Source organism: Vespa velutina, chromosome 4 (genome assembly GCF_912470025.1).
Source record: "Vespa velutina chromosome 4, iVesVel2.1, whole genome shotgun sequence".
Taxonomy (NCBI): Eukaryota; Metazoa; Arthropoda; class Insecta; order Hymenoptera; family Vespidae; genus Vespa; species Vespa velutina.
In genome coordinates, this window is record NC_062191.1 from 4,279,616 (window position 1) to 4,293,774 (window position 14,159).

The following is a 14,159-nucleotide window of genomic DNA, read 5'->3' on the forward strand; positions in this document are numbered from 1 at the left end:
GAGAGAGAGAGAGAGAGAGAGAGAGAGAGAGATAGGAGTGCCCCGGCGGGCGATCGGAAGCGCGTGAGAATCGTTTGGATCGTGTCGTGTTCTTTCGTTTGTTAGAACGCGCGCGTGTCTCTTGACCGTATAGAATGGCAAACCGTTTTACGTACGTTAACGTCGGCTCTCTCGAGCTATCGTCGCTTCTCGTCTTGGCCTTCTTCGACTCGGGGCAAACAGCTCGGGTGACGCTCTCTCGCGGGCCAAAGCAAACTTGTCGGATGGCAATACGTGAGTTAAATGTTCACCGCGGATGGTTTACGGCCCGATAGTCCCCACCTCGTACCGCCACGCGGCGCTGCCTCCGCTCTCTCTCTCGCTCTCGCTCGCTCGACCCTCCTTCTCTTGCTCATTCTCTTTCTCTTTCTCTCTCTCTCATTCTCTCTCACTCTCTCTCTCTCTCTCTCTCTCTTTCTCTTACTCGCTTGGCCAACCCTCCGTTCTCTCTATCCTGCTCGCGCGAATGCTAGAGAGGCGGGGAATCCGAACGAAGATGGAGAGAAATACATTGTGAGAGAGAGAGAGAGAGAGAGAGAGAGTAAGTGAGTGAGTGAGAGAGAGAGAGAGAGAGAGTGAGTGAGAGAAAGAGAAAGAGAGAGAGAGAGAGAGAGTGAGAGAGTGAGAGAAATCGACTCTGGAGAAGGACGAAGCTTCGGCCGACGCGTGGAAGGGACGGAGACGGACGAGCACCCACACGCGACCATTCTCGCACATGAACGAAACGGGGATTTATATGCAAGGGCGTTGTTAATACCGGGAAGGGGGATACCAAGAGAGAAAGAGAAAGAAAAAGAGGGAAAGAGAAAAAAAGAAACAGAGAAAGAGTAAGCTTTCTCTCTTTTTCCTATGCTTTCTTTCTATTCTTTTTCTATCCTTTTTCAAGCTCTCCTCTAAATTCTTTCCTTGTCCTTTCGACTCATACTCTCCAAGGATAAAGTTTCTCTTCTCTTTCTCCAGTACGAGAATGTCTACCTGTTTCCGTTTCTCTTTCGTTCGTTTCGTTCTTTCGGGCACACGCGTGCGCGCGCGCGCGCTTCTTGTCCATCTTTCTCTCTCTTCTTCTCGGTAGGAGAGAGCGAGAGAAAGAAAGAGAGAGAAAGAGAGAGAGAGAGAGAGAACACGCCGTTCTCTTTTTCTCGCTCGCGCCGCTCACGAGGATGGCCACGGTGACGTAACACGGCACGTGACTACGCGTCGGCCAATCGTAAACGTGCTCTTTGAATCTCGCGGGCAGCAAAGAGACCCCACCTAGCGGTATCCACCTTCGGGGGCTGGTTATCATCGCATGCACATGCAGGATTGAGCCATTACCTGGTGCTTGGCGTTATAGGTATAATTATATAGCATCGCGATATACATCGAGTAATGGTGATTTGTAGTCCCCGCCAACTACCGCCGCGCTGCCGTCGTTTATACGTCTCTGCACGTATCTACGCATGTGTGAATACGTGTAAATACGCATATATGTAAGTTTACTATGGATGAATACTGAATTCGTATATGTACGCTTAGGTATATGTAGATATACCTTTCTCTCTCTCTCTCTCTCTCTCTCTCTTTCTTTCTCTCTCTCTCTCTCTCTCTCTCTCTCTCTCTCTCTCTCTCTCTCTCTCTCTCTCTTTAGTGCCACGTGGTGGGCACAACGCGTTACTATATGGTCGATTCTCGTTGGATTATCGATGCGTCGGGCTCGACGGATTTTTAACGGACGAGAGACCTCGTTTTTGCTCCCGTGGCACGTCGCGTTAATTTCGATCACGCGAGCTTATCGATCCGAACCGTACCACCGACAGACACACGTTTCTGTTTCAAAGATCGAGAGTCAATATAGCTCTCTAACGATGGCCTCCCTCGTTACGATTTAATCGTTCCTTCATTATATTCTTTATCTAATGAATGAGCGTTTTAATTATTAATCAATATTTCCATGATTAATCGATAAATTTTCAATCGATATTTCATGTTATTACGTTAATAAAAATACATTTGCAATTGATAACGTTTTATTATATTTAATATTATTTATATTGAGAATATAAATGGGAATAATATTAAGGTGAAAAATATTGGATTATTTTATAGATGAAATTATGTTTATTTTTGGTACCACATGGACAAATGTCAAAACCGTAGCGAGTTTAAGTTACGCATTCAATCTGGTATTATCGTATTAATTTAGACGCGCAAATGAGTTGGTCCGGAAATTGTGTTTCGTTGCGAGGCCAATTCCACTTCTGGTAAATTTAAATCGAGCTCGTCTAAACTCGGCTCCAAATTTAGAGCTGGAAGTGCTCGGTTGACCACGTCTCTCTCTTTCTCTTCCTCTCTCTCTCTCTCTCTCTCTCTCTCTCCTCACCCTCCCCCTCTCTCTCCCTCTTTCTATCTCCCTTCTCTCGTCTCTCTTTCTCTCTTTGCTGAGCATATATCATCCGGTATTTATTCGCCGCTCTTCCTGAAGAATTTAAAGCACGGAAGATCCTTCCTTTTCGTCCTACTACACGGCAATGAACACTTTTACAGAAGATACCGTTATTATGGCGCATGACGCAACGAATGGTATCGACAAGCCCGATATATTGGACAATAAATAATGTTGCGACGTAAAATCAATGAATTGGAACCCGGTCTCCTTTCCGTTTCACGTATTTGTGTCCCTGTGCGATATTAGTTGCTCTACAAAATGGTTAAAAAGAAAGAAAGAAAGAAAGAAAAAAAAGAAGAAAAAAAAAAAAAGTAAAGGAAAAAAAAGCAACAACAAAAAAAAACCCCAAAAAAATAAACCAAACAAACAAGCAAAAAAGGAACAAAAGGGAAAAAGAAGAAACGCACGAACGCGTACGTTTGATTCTAAAGTGTACGAGAGAGTGCACGCGAAACTTATATCTATGTATGCATGTACGTATCTACCACATACGTAATTACTTAGATTTTATGCGTCTGATTTAAAATTTAGTACTAATTTACAATGTAAGTTGATATTCGGTCGTCAACTGTGGTTTATATACGAAGAAAATGTATCCGTCGCTCGTGAATTTAAAACATGCATTAATTTTTGCTAGTGTAACAGGTGTGCGTTTATGAAAAAGAAATTATTACACGGATCAAAAAGAAAATTCTTTTGATAATAATTATAAATCTGAAAATAATTTATATAATTTATATAATATACTTTTGCTAATCGATCGATATTAATAAAAAGCGTAAGTAAGTTAATAAATATTTTTCTCGATAGGTTTTGATCTAGATTGGCGAATAAGGGTTATGGTTTGACGAAATGTTATTGCGGCCATAATCGTAGGCGCCAACAGGTGCGAGCTCGCACAGGCCTATACGTGGTTGTGTGTTAGAACGAGTGAAGTATGCATTAGTGTGCGAGCCTACGTATATTAGCACCATAGGGTAATAAAGACCCCTTTCCTATAATCTGTGGCGGAAACAATAACTAAACAGGCAGCTAGTAGCAACCTGCCGACACTGACCCCGTACACGTCGTTCATAATACTAATGCTTGTTAGTTCCTCAATATTTTGACAGAGAATTAAAGTACGCTTGGCATAACCCAGAGCTTTAGAATCGTTAAATCCACTTCCGCAGTTTTGTATACCTATCCTATGAAAGTGCATACAAACATATATATCTGAAGGAATTGGAATGATTGGGAAGGATTAATATACGTCTAAATATAGACATTGATTTTTAACTCCTTTTAATAATGTGTTTATTATACAAGATTATGTAACAAGTAAGAATGGAATGGAGAAAAAAGCAAAAAAAAAAGAAAAAAAAAAAAAGAAAGAAAGAAAAAAAAGAAAAAAGAAAAAAGAACAAAAGAAATTTCATAGATGTGATAGAATGAAAAAATAATAAAAAAGTAATTTACGTGTTTATTTATAAATGCATACAATTATTTTGATTATGATTGATTTCACAAAAGGTATCATTTATCTGCGAGAAGAAGAAGAAGAAGAAGAAGAAGAACAAGAAAAAGAAGAAAAGAAAAAACTTCGTAGCAATGTGAGGAAGCACGTGACCGCCGGCAGCGCATATAATCGATGCAGCAGTACATTCCGACGCCATTGATTTTCTTCTACGAGCCATGCTTCGTTTCTCGTTATTCTATAAATGGCAAGTTGGAAGGTCGTTTCTAAAGACAATTTCTACGTCGAAAGACCGGTAAGTTTGACATTTAATTAGATGCCTCTTAAAAAGAATTTACAACTCGTCGAGCCTTACGACACAAGTGTAGATATTTTTGTGAATTTTTTTTCTCAAAGATGTTGGTCAACGTTAATACTGAGAGAAAGAGAAAAAAAAAAAAAAAAAAAAAAAAAAAAAAAAAAGAAAAAAGAAAAAAAAAGAAGAAAAGAAAAAAAATAGAAAAAAGGAAAAAGAAAAAAAGTACAGGCATTCCCATATATCACTGACATAAGTTTGGCACTATAATAAAACACGTAGTCGAAAAATTGTATCGTGTACGAAACTTGAAAGATACGAAGCACATGTGCGAGCCAGCCCCTCACGCATGGCCGTACAAGCGCGCATCTATCGGCGCTTATGAGTACGACCAATGGCCGAATACTGTGTTAGGTTCAACGGGTCGCATTCGTTCTCGCTTCTACGCATGCGTCACTAGCGCGTGCTTTATATTCTCCTCGATGGACGTAGTCTTTTAGAAACACTTGAGACTTCTGAGCTACTTTACACGCGTGTTTCATTGCTTTCTTTCTTCTTCTTCTTCTTTTTTTTTTGTTTTTTTTTTCCTTCTTTTTTTAAGCCGCTTGTATCCACTTTTAATTTATATATATATATATATATATATATATATATATATATATATATATATTCAAATTTATTTATTGTTTCTGTTATATTACGTATATCTTATTTATTGATTTTGTTGTTGTTGTTGTTGTTATTGTTGTTTTCTATCCAGGCTAAAAATTTATTTAAAATGTTTAACGATGAAAATTAATAAAAAAAAAAAATTTCAAATTAATGATAACCTTACGTTATATTTTATAAGGACAAAATTTATAGTTCGTAGAAAATAGGAAGAAAAATAAAAGTAAATATCTATGATAAAGAGAGCGGACGACTTTCGTATCATTAATTTTTCGCTAAGCGTAAAAGCAAGTAGGTAAACGAGTGCATTTTCCATTAATGCGACCAAGCGTTACATGTGTTCTCTTTAATACAGTATTCCATGGCATAAAAAGAATAGCTAAGATTAAAATCTTGAAAGAGTAAAAGAGATACAGTGGTATCTTGGACGATATTACGTTTATCATTTATCAGGATCAGAAAAGTTTACAGGGAATGTTACGTTTCTCCGTGGAGAGCAATAACAAAGGGGGAAAAAAAAAAAAGAAAAGAAATTCTTTATACCATAGAAGTGGCAGTTACTGATGAAGAAACGGAAACATTCGCCGAGCGTCCAGAGGATATCCACGAAATAGGTAGATCTTGTAGGAATACACGCATATCCATTCGGTATTCATTGCCTGTCGCGTTCCACGCGAGCACACATATGTACATATGCAAATACGTGTATGTGTGGATTTATTCTACGGGTTGGAAGGATCCAGGATATCTCCCGGCAGGATCTACTTCCTTATCGTAGCGAAATTGTCCTGCTCGCCGCCGTGGCAGGTCTCCCTCTCGGTTCTCCGTAAAAGCGAATAGTGTGGGTACGTTCATGTGCGAGAGAAAGAGAAAGAGAGAAAGAGAAACGATGGGGAAAAGGAGAGGCGAGGGGAGTCGCTCCTCGAAGGAGCAGCCGTACATTACGGCTCGCGACAAAAAGAACATCCACGGGACGTTTAATTTCCGAAGCCCTTCCTCTGCTTCCATTCACGACGTCTCTGAATCCACGGTGGGGCATGAATCCCGTCATTCAGACGTTCTCTTGCCCCCTTTTGGCCTTTTCTGAAGGACATCAGGATGAAAAGGATCGTAGCCACAAGCTAACGTTTTCGTGATATTGCTTCTTTTTTTTTTCTTTCTTTTATATATATATATATATATATATATATATCATTCTTAGCATTATCATCAATTTTATGAAAATAACAATAAGAATTCAATTCTAAAGTAGTCAATTTTTTAAGAATTTTTTTTTTTTTTTTTTTTTTTTTTTTTTTTTTTTTTTTTTTTTTTTTTTTTTAAGAATTCAGTCGATCAGAAATAAAATTTCATTTGTTCAGGTTGATCGAAAACATATATATAATTGTGTTCTATGATAATTTAAAATAAAAACGTGACACACATTTTTTATTTACTAAATGCGTCTTATTAATTTACAATGCTATTAAGAAAGATAGAAATTAAGCGTAATAATTAATGGAAACCGAGTGAATAGATGGGTTCATGAACTATTTTCAGTAGTTGTAGTATTTTCTAGGATGAGAACAAATATTTTGGAGATACGTGTAGTTATTTTTTTGTTTGTACTTCCGCTTCTCTTTGTTAGTTCGAAGGATGGCGGAAGAAAAGGAGATACTCCACTGTCGAAAGCCCTAAAGTATGGGATGCGAACATTTCCTAACGTACTGACGACGTCGTTGCACAACATCATAAATTTTCGACTAATTCGGGAAACAGCGAGCGTCTTGGATCGGACCCCTCACTGTCGTCGTGTTAAATAGCGCGTAAGGGAAACGCGACAACAATTATTCCCCTTATGCTTACGCGTATACATGCGATCAGGCTAATTCGTTAAAACGACGATAAAATTTATTTCGAATTTTTCGAGCATGTATTAGATACAAAGATTCACAAGTAAATGTCTTTTTTTAATCAACATAAAGCAATGATAAGTTATATAATATATAATATATTTGGATATATAGATAATATGTAACATTAATCATAGATGTATATATATATATATATATATATATACGCGACAAAAGATGTAACAACAAATGGTTGAAATATTTTTGCGTTAATATTATTTAATGCGATGTGTCAAAAACAAAAAAAAAACAAAAAAAAAAAAAGTAAAATCGATACCCAAGCTAGTGCGGTAAAATGAACAAAGGAATTTTTTTCGTTAATATAAAAAATCGAACGTATGAAATTGTTGACTTTTTTTTTTATCAAGCCATCGAACTCCCCCTTTTTAAATAAATCCCATTCGCTCGAAAGTACAGAACATTCGCGAGAGACGACAGCAAAGAATTATTAATGTCGCTCTAGTACAAAACATATTATACGATATTTACCTTCCGCACCATTTAATACGACCGTTTACACGCAAGACAATCGTAGAAGTTTCGAAAATAGTCGGGCTAACTTAACGGTGCTATAAAATCTGAATTCTGACGATACGAAACGATCCTAACATCACTATCATCATCCCTCTATTACTTCATCCTTTAAACTTTTCCTCGCTCAATGAGAAACAAAATAGTAGGAGCGTCGTTCGGCGAACAAGAGACAGACATTTTTTCCGTCACGCGTATATTCTCATTCCGACATCCGCATGCTTTTCACAGTTCAACTCTCGTTTCACACGGTAAACGTCCCGGTATTCAAATGACGAATGTCGAGAGACTTACTCTCGTTGATAAATCATAAAAGTCAGCCGTCTCTCAATATGTGATTCGTATCGAAGAAATTTGATTTATGTATTATTTCGATGTATCTCTGCTATAGCTAATTGCAACATCTACGTTTTGACGAATAGGTTGTCGTCGAGTATTCCTCCATGCGCATGTATTTTTTTTTTTTTTTTTTTTTTTTTTTTTTTTTTTTTTTTTTTTTTAATAATTATTATATATTTATGTTAATGGAGACAAAGAATAAGAAAAATGAAAAAGGAAGAAAATTTTTTTCTTCTCTTCCCGCCCCGCCTTCCCCCTCTCCATATACCGCTATACGTAATGTGCATTTAGACAATATAAGATGAAGCCAGGGATTATGGTGTTTATGGTAAACCCATGGCTACGGTAGAACAGAATGAAGCATACGAAGGTAATACAGTGTGTGGAGTTGCGCGCGCAACAATGTCCGGTTCACGTGAAAGCGCTCATTATTTCCCGAAATATATCGCGTTACGCAGTTACGTAACGAATATAATGCGGTTGCGTTTGAGATATCGTCGCATGGAATGCGCGAATGCTGCCGAGTGCGTGGAGTAATTAAAGTGCGATAAAAAATGCAGGCACGCCGCGTTTCGGAGCCGAGTTGTAGTCTTCCTTTCTCGTACAGTACATTCGCCTATACTCGGATCGAGCGTCACTCGGATCAGGCTTTCGTCGAATTAACCGATGATATAGAGGCTCATATTTTCCCGCGCCATTTCCTAATGGCTTCAGGGAAATGAGAGAACGCATGAGAGAGCGACATCGAGCGAACATCGAGAGATGATCAGTTTTGCTGAGTCTCGTTTCAAACCTAATATGGTGTTTATCTTTCAATTGCATACAAGATGTATTATCTACATATTCTATCGAATGATATAAATACTTTTAATTAAATCATTTGCGCTATTGATTCATTTAAAGTTTCAACTTAGTTTATCACGAAATATAATTCGGTCGATAAGATTTTTTTATTTTCATTTACTTTCAAAACTATAACAAAGGTAGGATGAAACTATGTATTCATATAACGTAAGTAGTTTCGTAAGGGAAGAAACGATAATTAGAATTTATTTTAAGATGGACGGAAGGAAGAAATTCCTCACTTTAAACATCGGGCACCGTTCTTGTTTACAATAGTATAGAAAGTTTGCGTGGTCGAGATAAATCTCCGGAAGGAGGTAAATGCGGGGACCGCGGAACAGTGTCAGGATCAGGGAGATTCCTAATGAAAGCAAGCGGGCGGACCCTCGAAAGTCAGGATCTAGACTTTCCAGGATTCTGAGCTGCAAACTTCGGCTTAGAAGTGGGGATCGCGGTAGTCGAGTCTTGCTTTCGAGTTTGCAACGACCGAAGGTTACTTTGGCCGACGTTTCGTGCGTTCAAGAACTTGCCCGGCAGTTGCTCTTACCGCATTTGTAGTTGTAACACAGCTGCGTGTTTACCTATAAATATTCGTCCGTAAGAGTCGGTGGTTTGCCATTACTAATCACAGTGAACGATTACCAATAGCATGATATTAGACATATTAGAATCGTTATCGAGCAAATATCGATAAACTAACTGTATAAATTCGTATGTTTGATTTTTATTGGATTATTCTTTTTTTCTTTTTTTATTTTTTTGTAACATTGTCAGACGATACCCGTGAAAAAAGAAAGCGTAAGAAGCGTGCAATTTTAGTTATGAGATACGAAGAAATTATATTCGATCAATATTCCATCAAGGGCATCGAATCGATATGAAATTGATATCCAGTAAAGCTCATGGCGCGTAGGTAGCGTACGGATGCGGTTACGCACAGGTAGGAATTTTCAGTGATCCGTAGAACAGAGGAAGCCCACCTCGGTGGTTCAACATAACAGCCGACGTAATTATACTTATTCTTGTTGACCGCGTCCGTTTCAACCATGATGGCCACGATACGGTCTCGTTACGGTTGACCGAGCGATTTGACGCTCTAAACCCGAAACTCCACACCCGCCGCGGTTGCGACCGCAGCGGGACGTTAATATGCGCCTGGCTACGTGGCTGTTAATCTCCTTACAAGAACCGGTCAGAAGTCGAGAGCTATCTCATCCCGCAAAATTTCCGTTTGCGAATTAAAGACGATAGTTACTAAGATATGCTTTGAAATACGAAAGGATAGTTGAAATTTCTCGGTCTTGAAAATGTTATCTCTCGATAAAGGATGACATTTTCCGACTAACCGATATGTTATCCTTGAACCAAAAGGAAAATAAGGTAGAGAGGAAAAAAGAAAATAAAAAAAAAAAAAAAAAAAAAAAAAAATAAAGAAAAAAGATACGAGACTTGCTCGGATCGGAGGTACGCGCGATCGTAATGCGTGCCTTCGTAGGAGATCCAAGTGCATAAATAAAGTCGGTGGAGCGTGGAATCATCGGTCGGAGGTGCCGGCGACGACGACGACGACGACGACGACGACGACGACGTCGTCCTCGTCGTCCTCCTCCTCGTTGTGCGATACGTAGAAAGGCATATATATTCCGTGACTCCGGCCGTGAGATCCCTTCTCGTCCTGTTGTCCTTCTCTCACTCGCGCAGGACATGCTCGGAGCATGAAAGACGAACGAAGAGGGTCGAAGTACTAAGGCGAAAGAGAGAAAAGGACATAGCCAAGTTCTCTGGACACACGGACTCTGACGCATACGTAGTCAGAGGTACCAGGTATAGTGTAGTGGCGAGGCGGCGTGTTGGTGACGATAAATCATGGGTTACCACATTGTAGCCCAGTAAATCATCGGACGCGGGGAACGCGAGAGCTTCCCAGCGTGAAATGAAACGAATTCATCTCTGTCAACCCCCACTATGTACTCTCTAGCCGCCTCTCTCTTTCTCCTTCTCCGACCTCCCGCTCCTCCTACCACCCGATCCTCTACCCCCTCGTCCGCGGCACCACCATCCCTCCGATCCACCGCCCACCCTCACCACTCCCCCTCCTCATTCTCCTCTCCCTTCTCATCCTCATCCTCCACCGCCTCGTCGCTTGTTTTCTATCCTTCGCACGCAACCGGATAGGGTGGATACCTATGTACCATCGAGCTTTCACATATTTACTCTCGCTGTGGATATACATAATGCCCTGGAGCCACCCACCTACACACCATCACTACTACCACCATCACCACCCCACCGTCCCTTCTCATCCTCGTCCTCCTTCCCTCGCGGAATCATCTAGAATCTTTTCTCGCGCGGCACGAATTTCTTCTTCTTCTTCTTCTTCTTCTCTCATCCTTCTCCTTCATTTCTTTCTTCTCTCACTTTCCACCACCTTCCTTCGGTATTCTCGACCGCTGACTAACGGTCTCCCCGTTTCCAGAACAACCACCACACGTCGCCGAGAATTCTTCAAGGGAAATGAATCCTTTTGGTATGTCTTACGAAGCATTATGTTTTACATTTGATCGATATAAACGTCAAAGTATTTTTTTTTTAATGACTTTGAAAATATTCTCGTTATATTCCATTCCGGTCTAAAATAGTTTCTCTTAGTTAAAACAGCTCGTTACGTTTGAAAGTTGTCGAAAATCCGCCCACTTAAACGTAGAAGGTTTTGTATCTTCTAAAAATAAGTTTCTCTTCATTTCTGATATTCCATGGAAGATGTTCGAGTTCATTGCTCTACCTTTGGTCGTCCATTTTGGCCAAGGAACGCCTTCGAAACGCTTGCTACACTTTTCTCGTGAGCCGTACCATGCGCGGTAACTCCCCTGAGCTAGACGTCAGCACCGTAATATTTATCGTAATTTGATACAACCGGCCGAAGAACAAAAAATTGCTGCTAGCCGTGGGAGGATAGAAGAGGGACAAAAGGGAGGTCATAGATCCCGGCAAGCTCAGACGCAGCCTTTTCGTGTTCCCCTTCAACCCTCATCTCTTTCGTACTCTTCCGACGACGACATCCCCTATCAGCTGGTATTCTTCCTTTTCTTTTGCCACCGAAATCACCCCCTGCCCACTGTTTTATCCTCTACTACCCTTAAACCTTCGACTTTTTCTTTCCCTTTCGTTGAGATATTATATGAGTCTCCCTGATCCGGTAGCATCGATCATACTCGTGTAAACAGTGCCGGCCAATGGCAGCCTCGACACGCCCGATCTCGAAGATACACGTCGCTTGCTTCGGTGATTTTCGAAGATTTTCTTATTTCATTGATTCTCTTTCCTCCGATGATAGAACGTATCGGGTCCTGACAAAATGAAAGAGGATATTACTTTTTTTTTTTTTTGGTTTGTTTACAATCTCCTCACCTATGGAAATATCAATAATGATGTAACCATGTCAATGAAATTGTACGATCAAAAGGAGAACTATGCTTTAGAGAACATTTAACAAGTCTCAACGGAACTCGTTTCTCTCGTATAAGTCTCAATTAACATTGGGTAGTTTCTAACAAGCAATCCTCTATTTATCATTCTCAATTAAATCCTAATCCTTAGTGATGAACGAGCACGCGGGTGTGGCGATGAAAAGAAAGTTACGCATTTGATTTATTCGAACTTAAGAATATCTCTCGAAACGACATTCTTGTTTCTAAGCTTAAAGAAATTTTTATCATTTGTACCGACTATATTTTATATATTATCCACGGCGGAAAGTTTCAAAACAATCCAGCGATGACTCGAATGTTTCGTTATTATCGATAATTGCTATGTTTTTCTTGAAAATAATATATGGAAAGGTTAGTACTAGTAGATTCGAGGTTAAAACTAACTCGAGTGAGGTAATTGAAATAGGACAAGAACGTAGAGGTAACGTTAACACTAATTAGGAGAGTCCATTTGTACTTTTATTTAATCAGTGCCTGCCGAGTGAATGAGGAGCGTGCTTCTACTTGGCTCGAGAATGAGAACGGTGTGACGGAACGGCGAAAAGGGATGAAAAAGGTAGTCAAGAGGGGTGTGAGTGAAGCTTGGAAACGTAGAACAGAAGGAGGCGGAGGTTTCTCGCGTTGCGGTGGCAGACTATTACGGGACTCCCACATAAATTGGATTGTCGCTCGGTCTAAATGTATGTAGCGATAAATCCGGCTAGCAAAAATAATGGCGACTCATTTTGTAAATGGCGTAAAACTTAAAATTGTGCCGGCCGAGCGGCGAGTTTTATGGATGGGGTGACAGCATTGCTATCGCGAACGCTATCACCTACGCCAGCCATTCGGTAAACGGACTCGACGAGTGAAAGAGAGAGAGAGAGAGAGAGAGAGAGAGAGAGAGAGAGAGAGAGAGAGAGAGAGAGAGAGAAAGAGAGAGAGAGAAAACGAACGAACGAACAAGCATAGAAGGAAAGGGTGGAGAAGAGGGGTAGCCTGGCTGGCGCGGGAATGACGGCACTAGCTCGACCGAGGCTTGACTGCACGCTTCGAGGCTAAAGAGTAGTGGTGGCAACTTTGGGATGGAGAAAGATCGCTTTACCCTCCATGATTCTTTATTTTCTTCTTTACTTCCTTTCTCCTTGGATTTGAAACGAAGGCTATTGATTTTATACCGAGAAGAAGTACCGGTTCGATGACCGAAATTCATTGCAAAAGTTACCTCCTTGCTTTTTTTTTTTTCTCTTTTTTTTCACTTTTCCCTCGAGTAAGTGGAAAAAGGGGTTAAAAAAGAGTCAAGAGAAAGAAAGAGAATGCATAATTACGAAAACAGTTTAAATCGAATGAGAACTTGTCGGCGTACTTGGAAATACTTCGTATCGGTAAATACATTTCATTCTTTTGTCGAAGAAGCAAACGTTTCTTATCTTTTTCTCTTCTTAACGAAGAAAATCGTCGAGAAGAAAGAGAAAGAAAGAAAAGGAGCGACGAATACACACACACACACACACACACACACATATATATATAAACATACAAATATATATATATATAGAAACGCGAGAGATTTTATAAGTTATACAACACCGTAGTAGATATACAGATATCGATTACGACCTTTGTTTACGTGTTAAGGAGATACAATGTGAATGAATCGTAATGAACATTTACCCTTCGAAGCGTAGTAAACAAACGTTAGTACGTAAGAATAAACACGATAACGCTAAAACGTTCCGAGGGAAAAGAAAGAGAAAGAAAAAAAAAACTGAATAGAAATAGTAAAAGGAAAAAAAAAAAAGAAAGAAAAAGAAAGATGTATTGAAGCCGATCGAGTTGAAAGAAATTTCTTAGTGTAACGTAGAAAATCGTCGAGGTAAGTTGTATCACGGTGTTATATCGTGGAACACAGATAATTCAATCCTCCCCTGGTGGACCTATCAGTCTGTTCGGAGCCGATACCACCCCTTTCTTCTTTATCCCCATGAGTCTCCGTCGACATCGAGTAGCGAAACTGGGGAGCACCCTTATAGCCAACTTCATTGAACGCAGCGAGCGTTTATCTTCAAACAGGAGCGTCACAAGCACCCCCTTGTTGCACGCCGATGAGCCAACCCCTCTATCTTCTCTATTTCTGTATCCACCCACATTTTCTAGGCCACCGAAGAACGATCGAATGATCGCGAGGTATCGAACACTTTAT

General features: G+C 40.0%; 1 protein-coding gene across 2 annotated transcripts in view; it reads right to left on the minus strand.

The window, feature by feature from the left end:
- Positions 1 to 14,159, minus strand: part of LOC124948466 (homeotic protein antennapedia-like) — a 321,146-nt gene that overhangs the window by 145,696 nt on the left and 161,291 nt on the right. The window contains exon 1 of one of the 2 annotated variants that reach the window (XM_047492145.1): positions 156 to 263. The exons of the other annotated variant lie outside the window; for it this stretch is intronic. The gene's annotated coding sequence lies outside the window, so the exon portion shown is untranslated. Of the gene's footprint in view, positions 1 to 155; positions 264 to 14,159 lie in introns of those variants that run through there. 2 annotated transcript variants of the gene reach the window in all.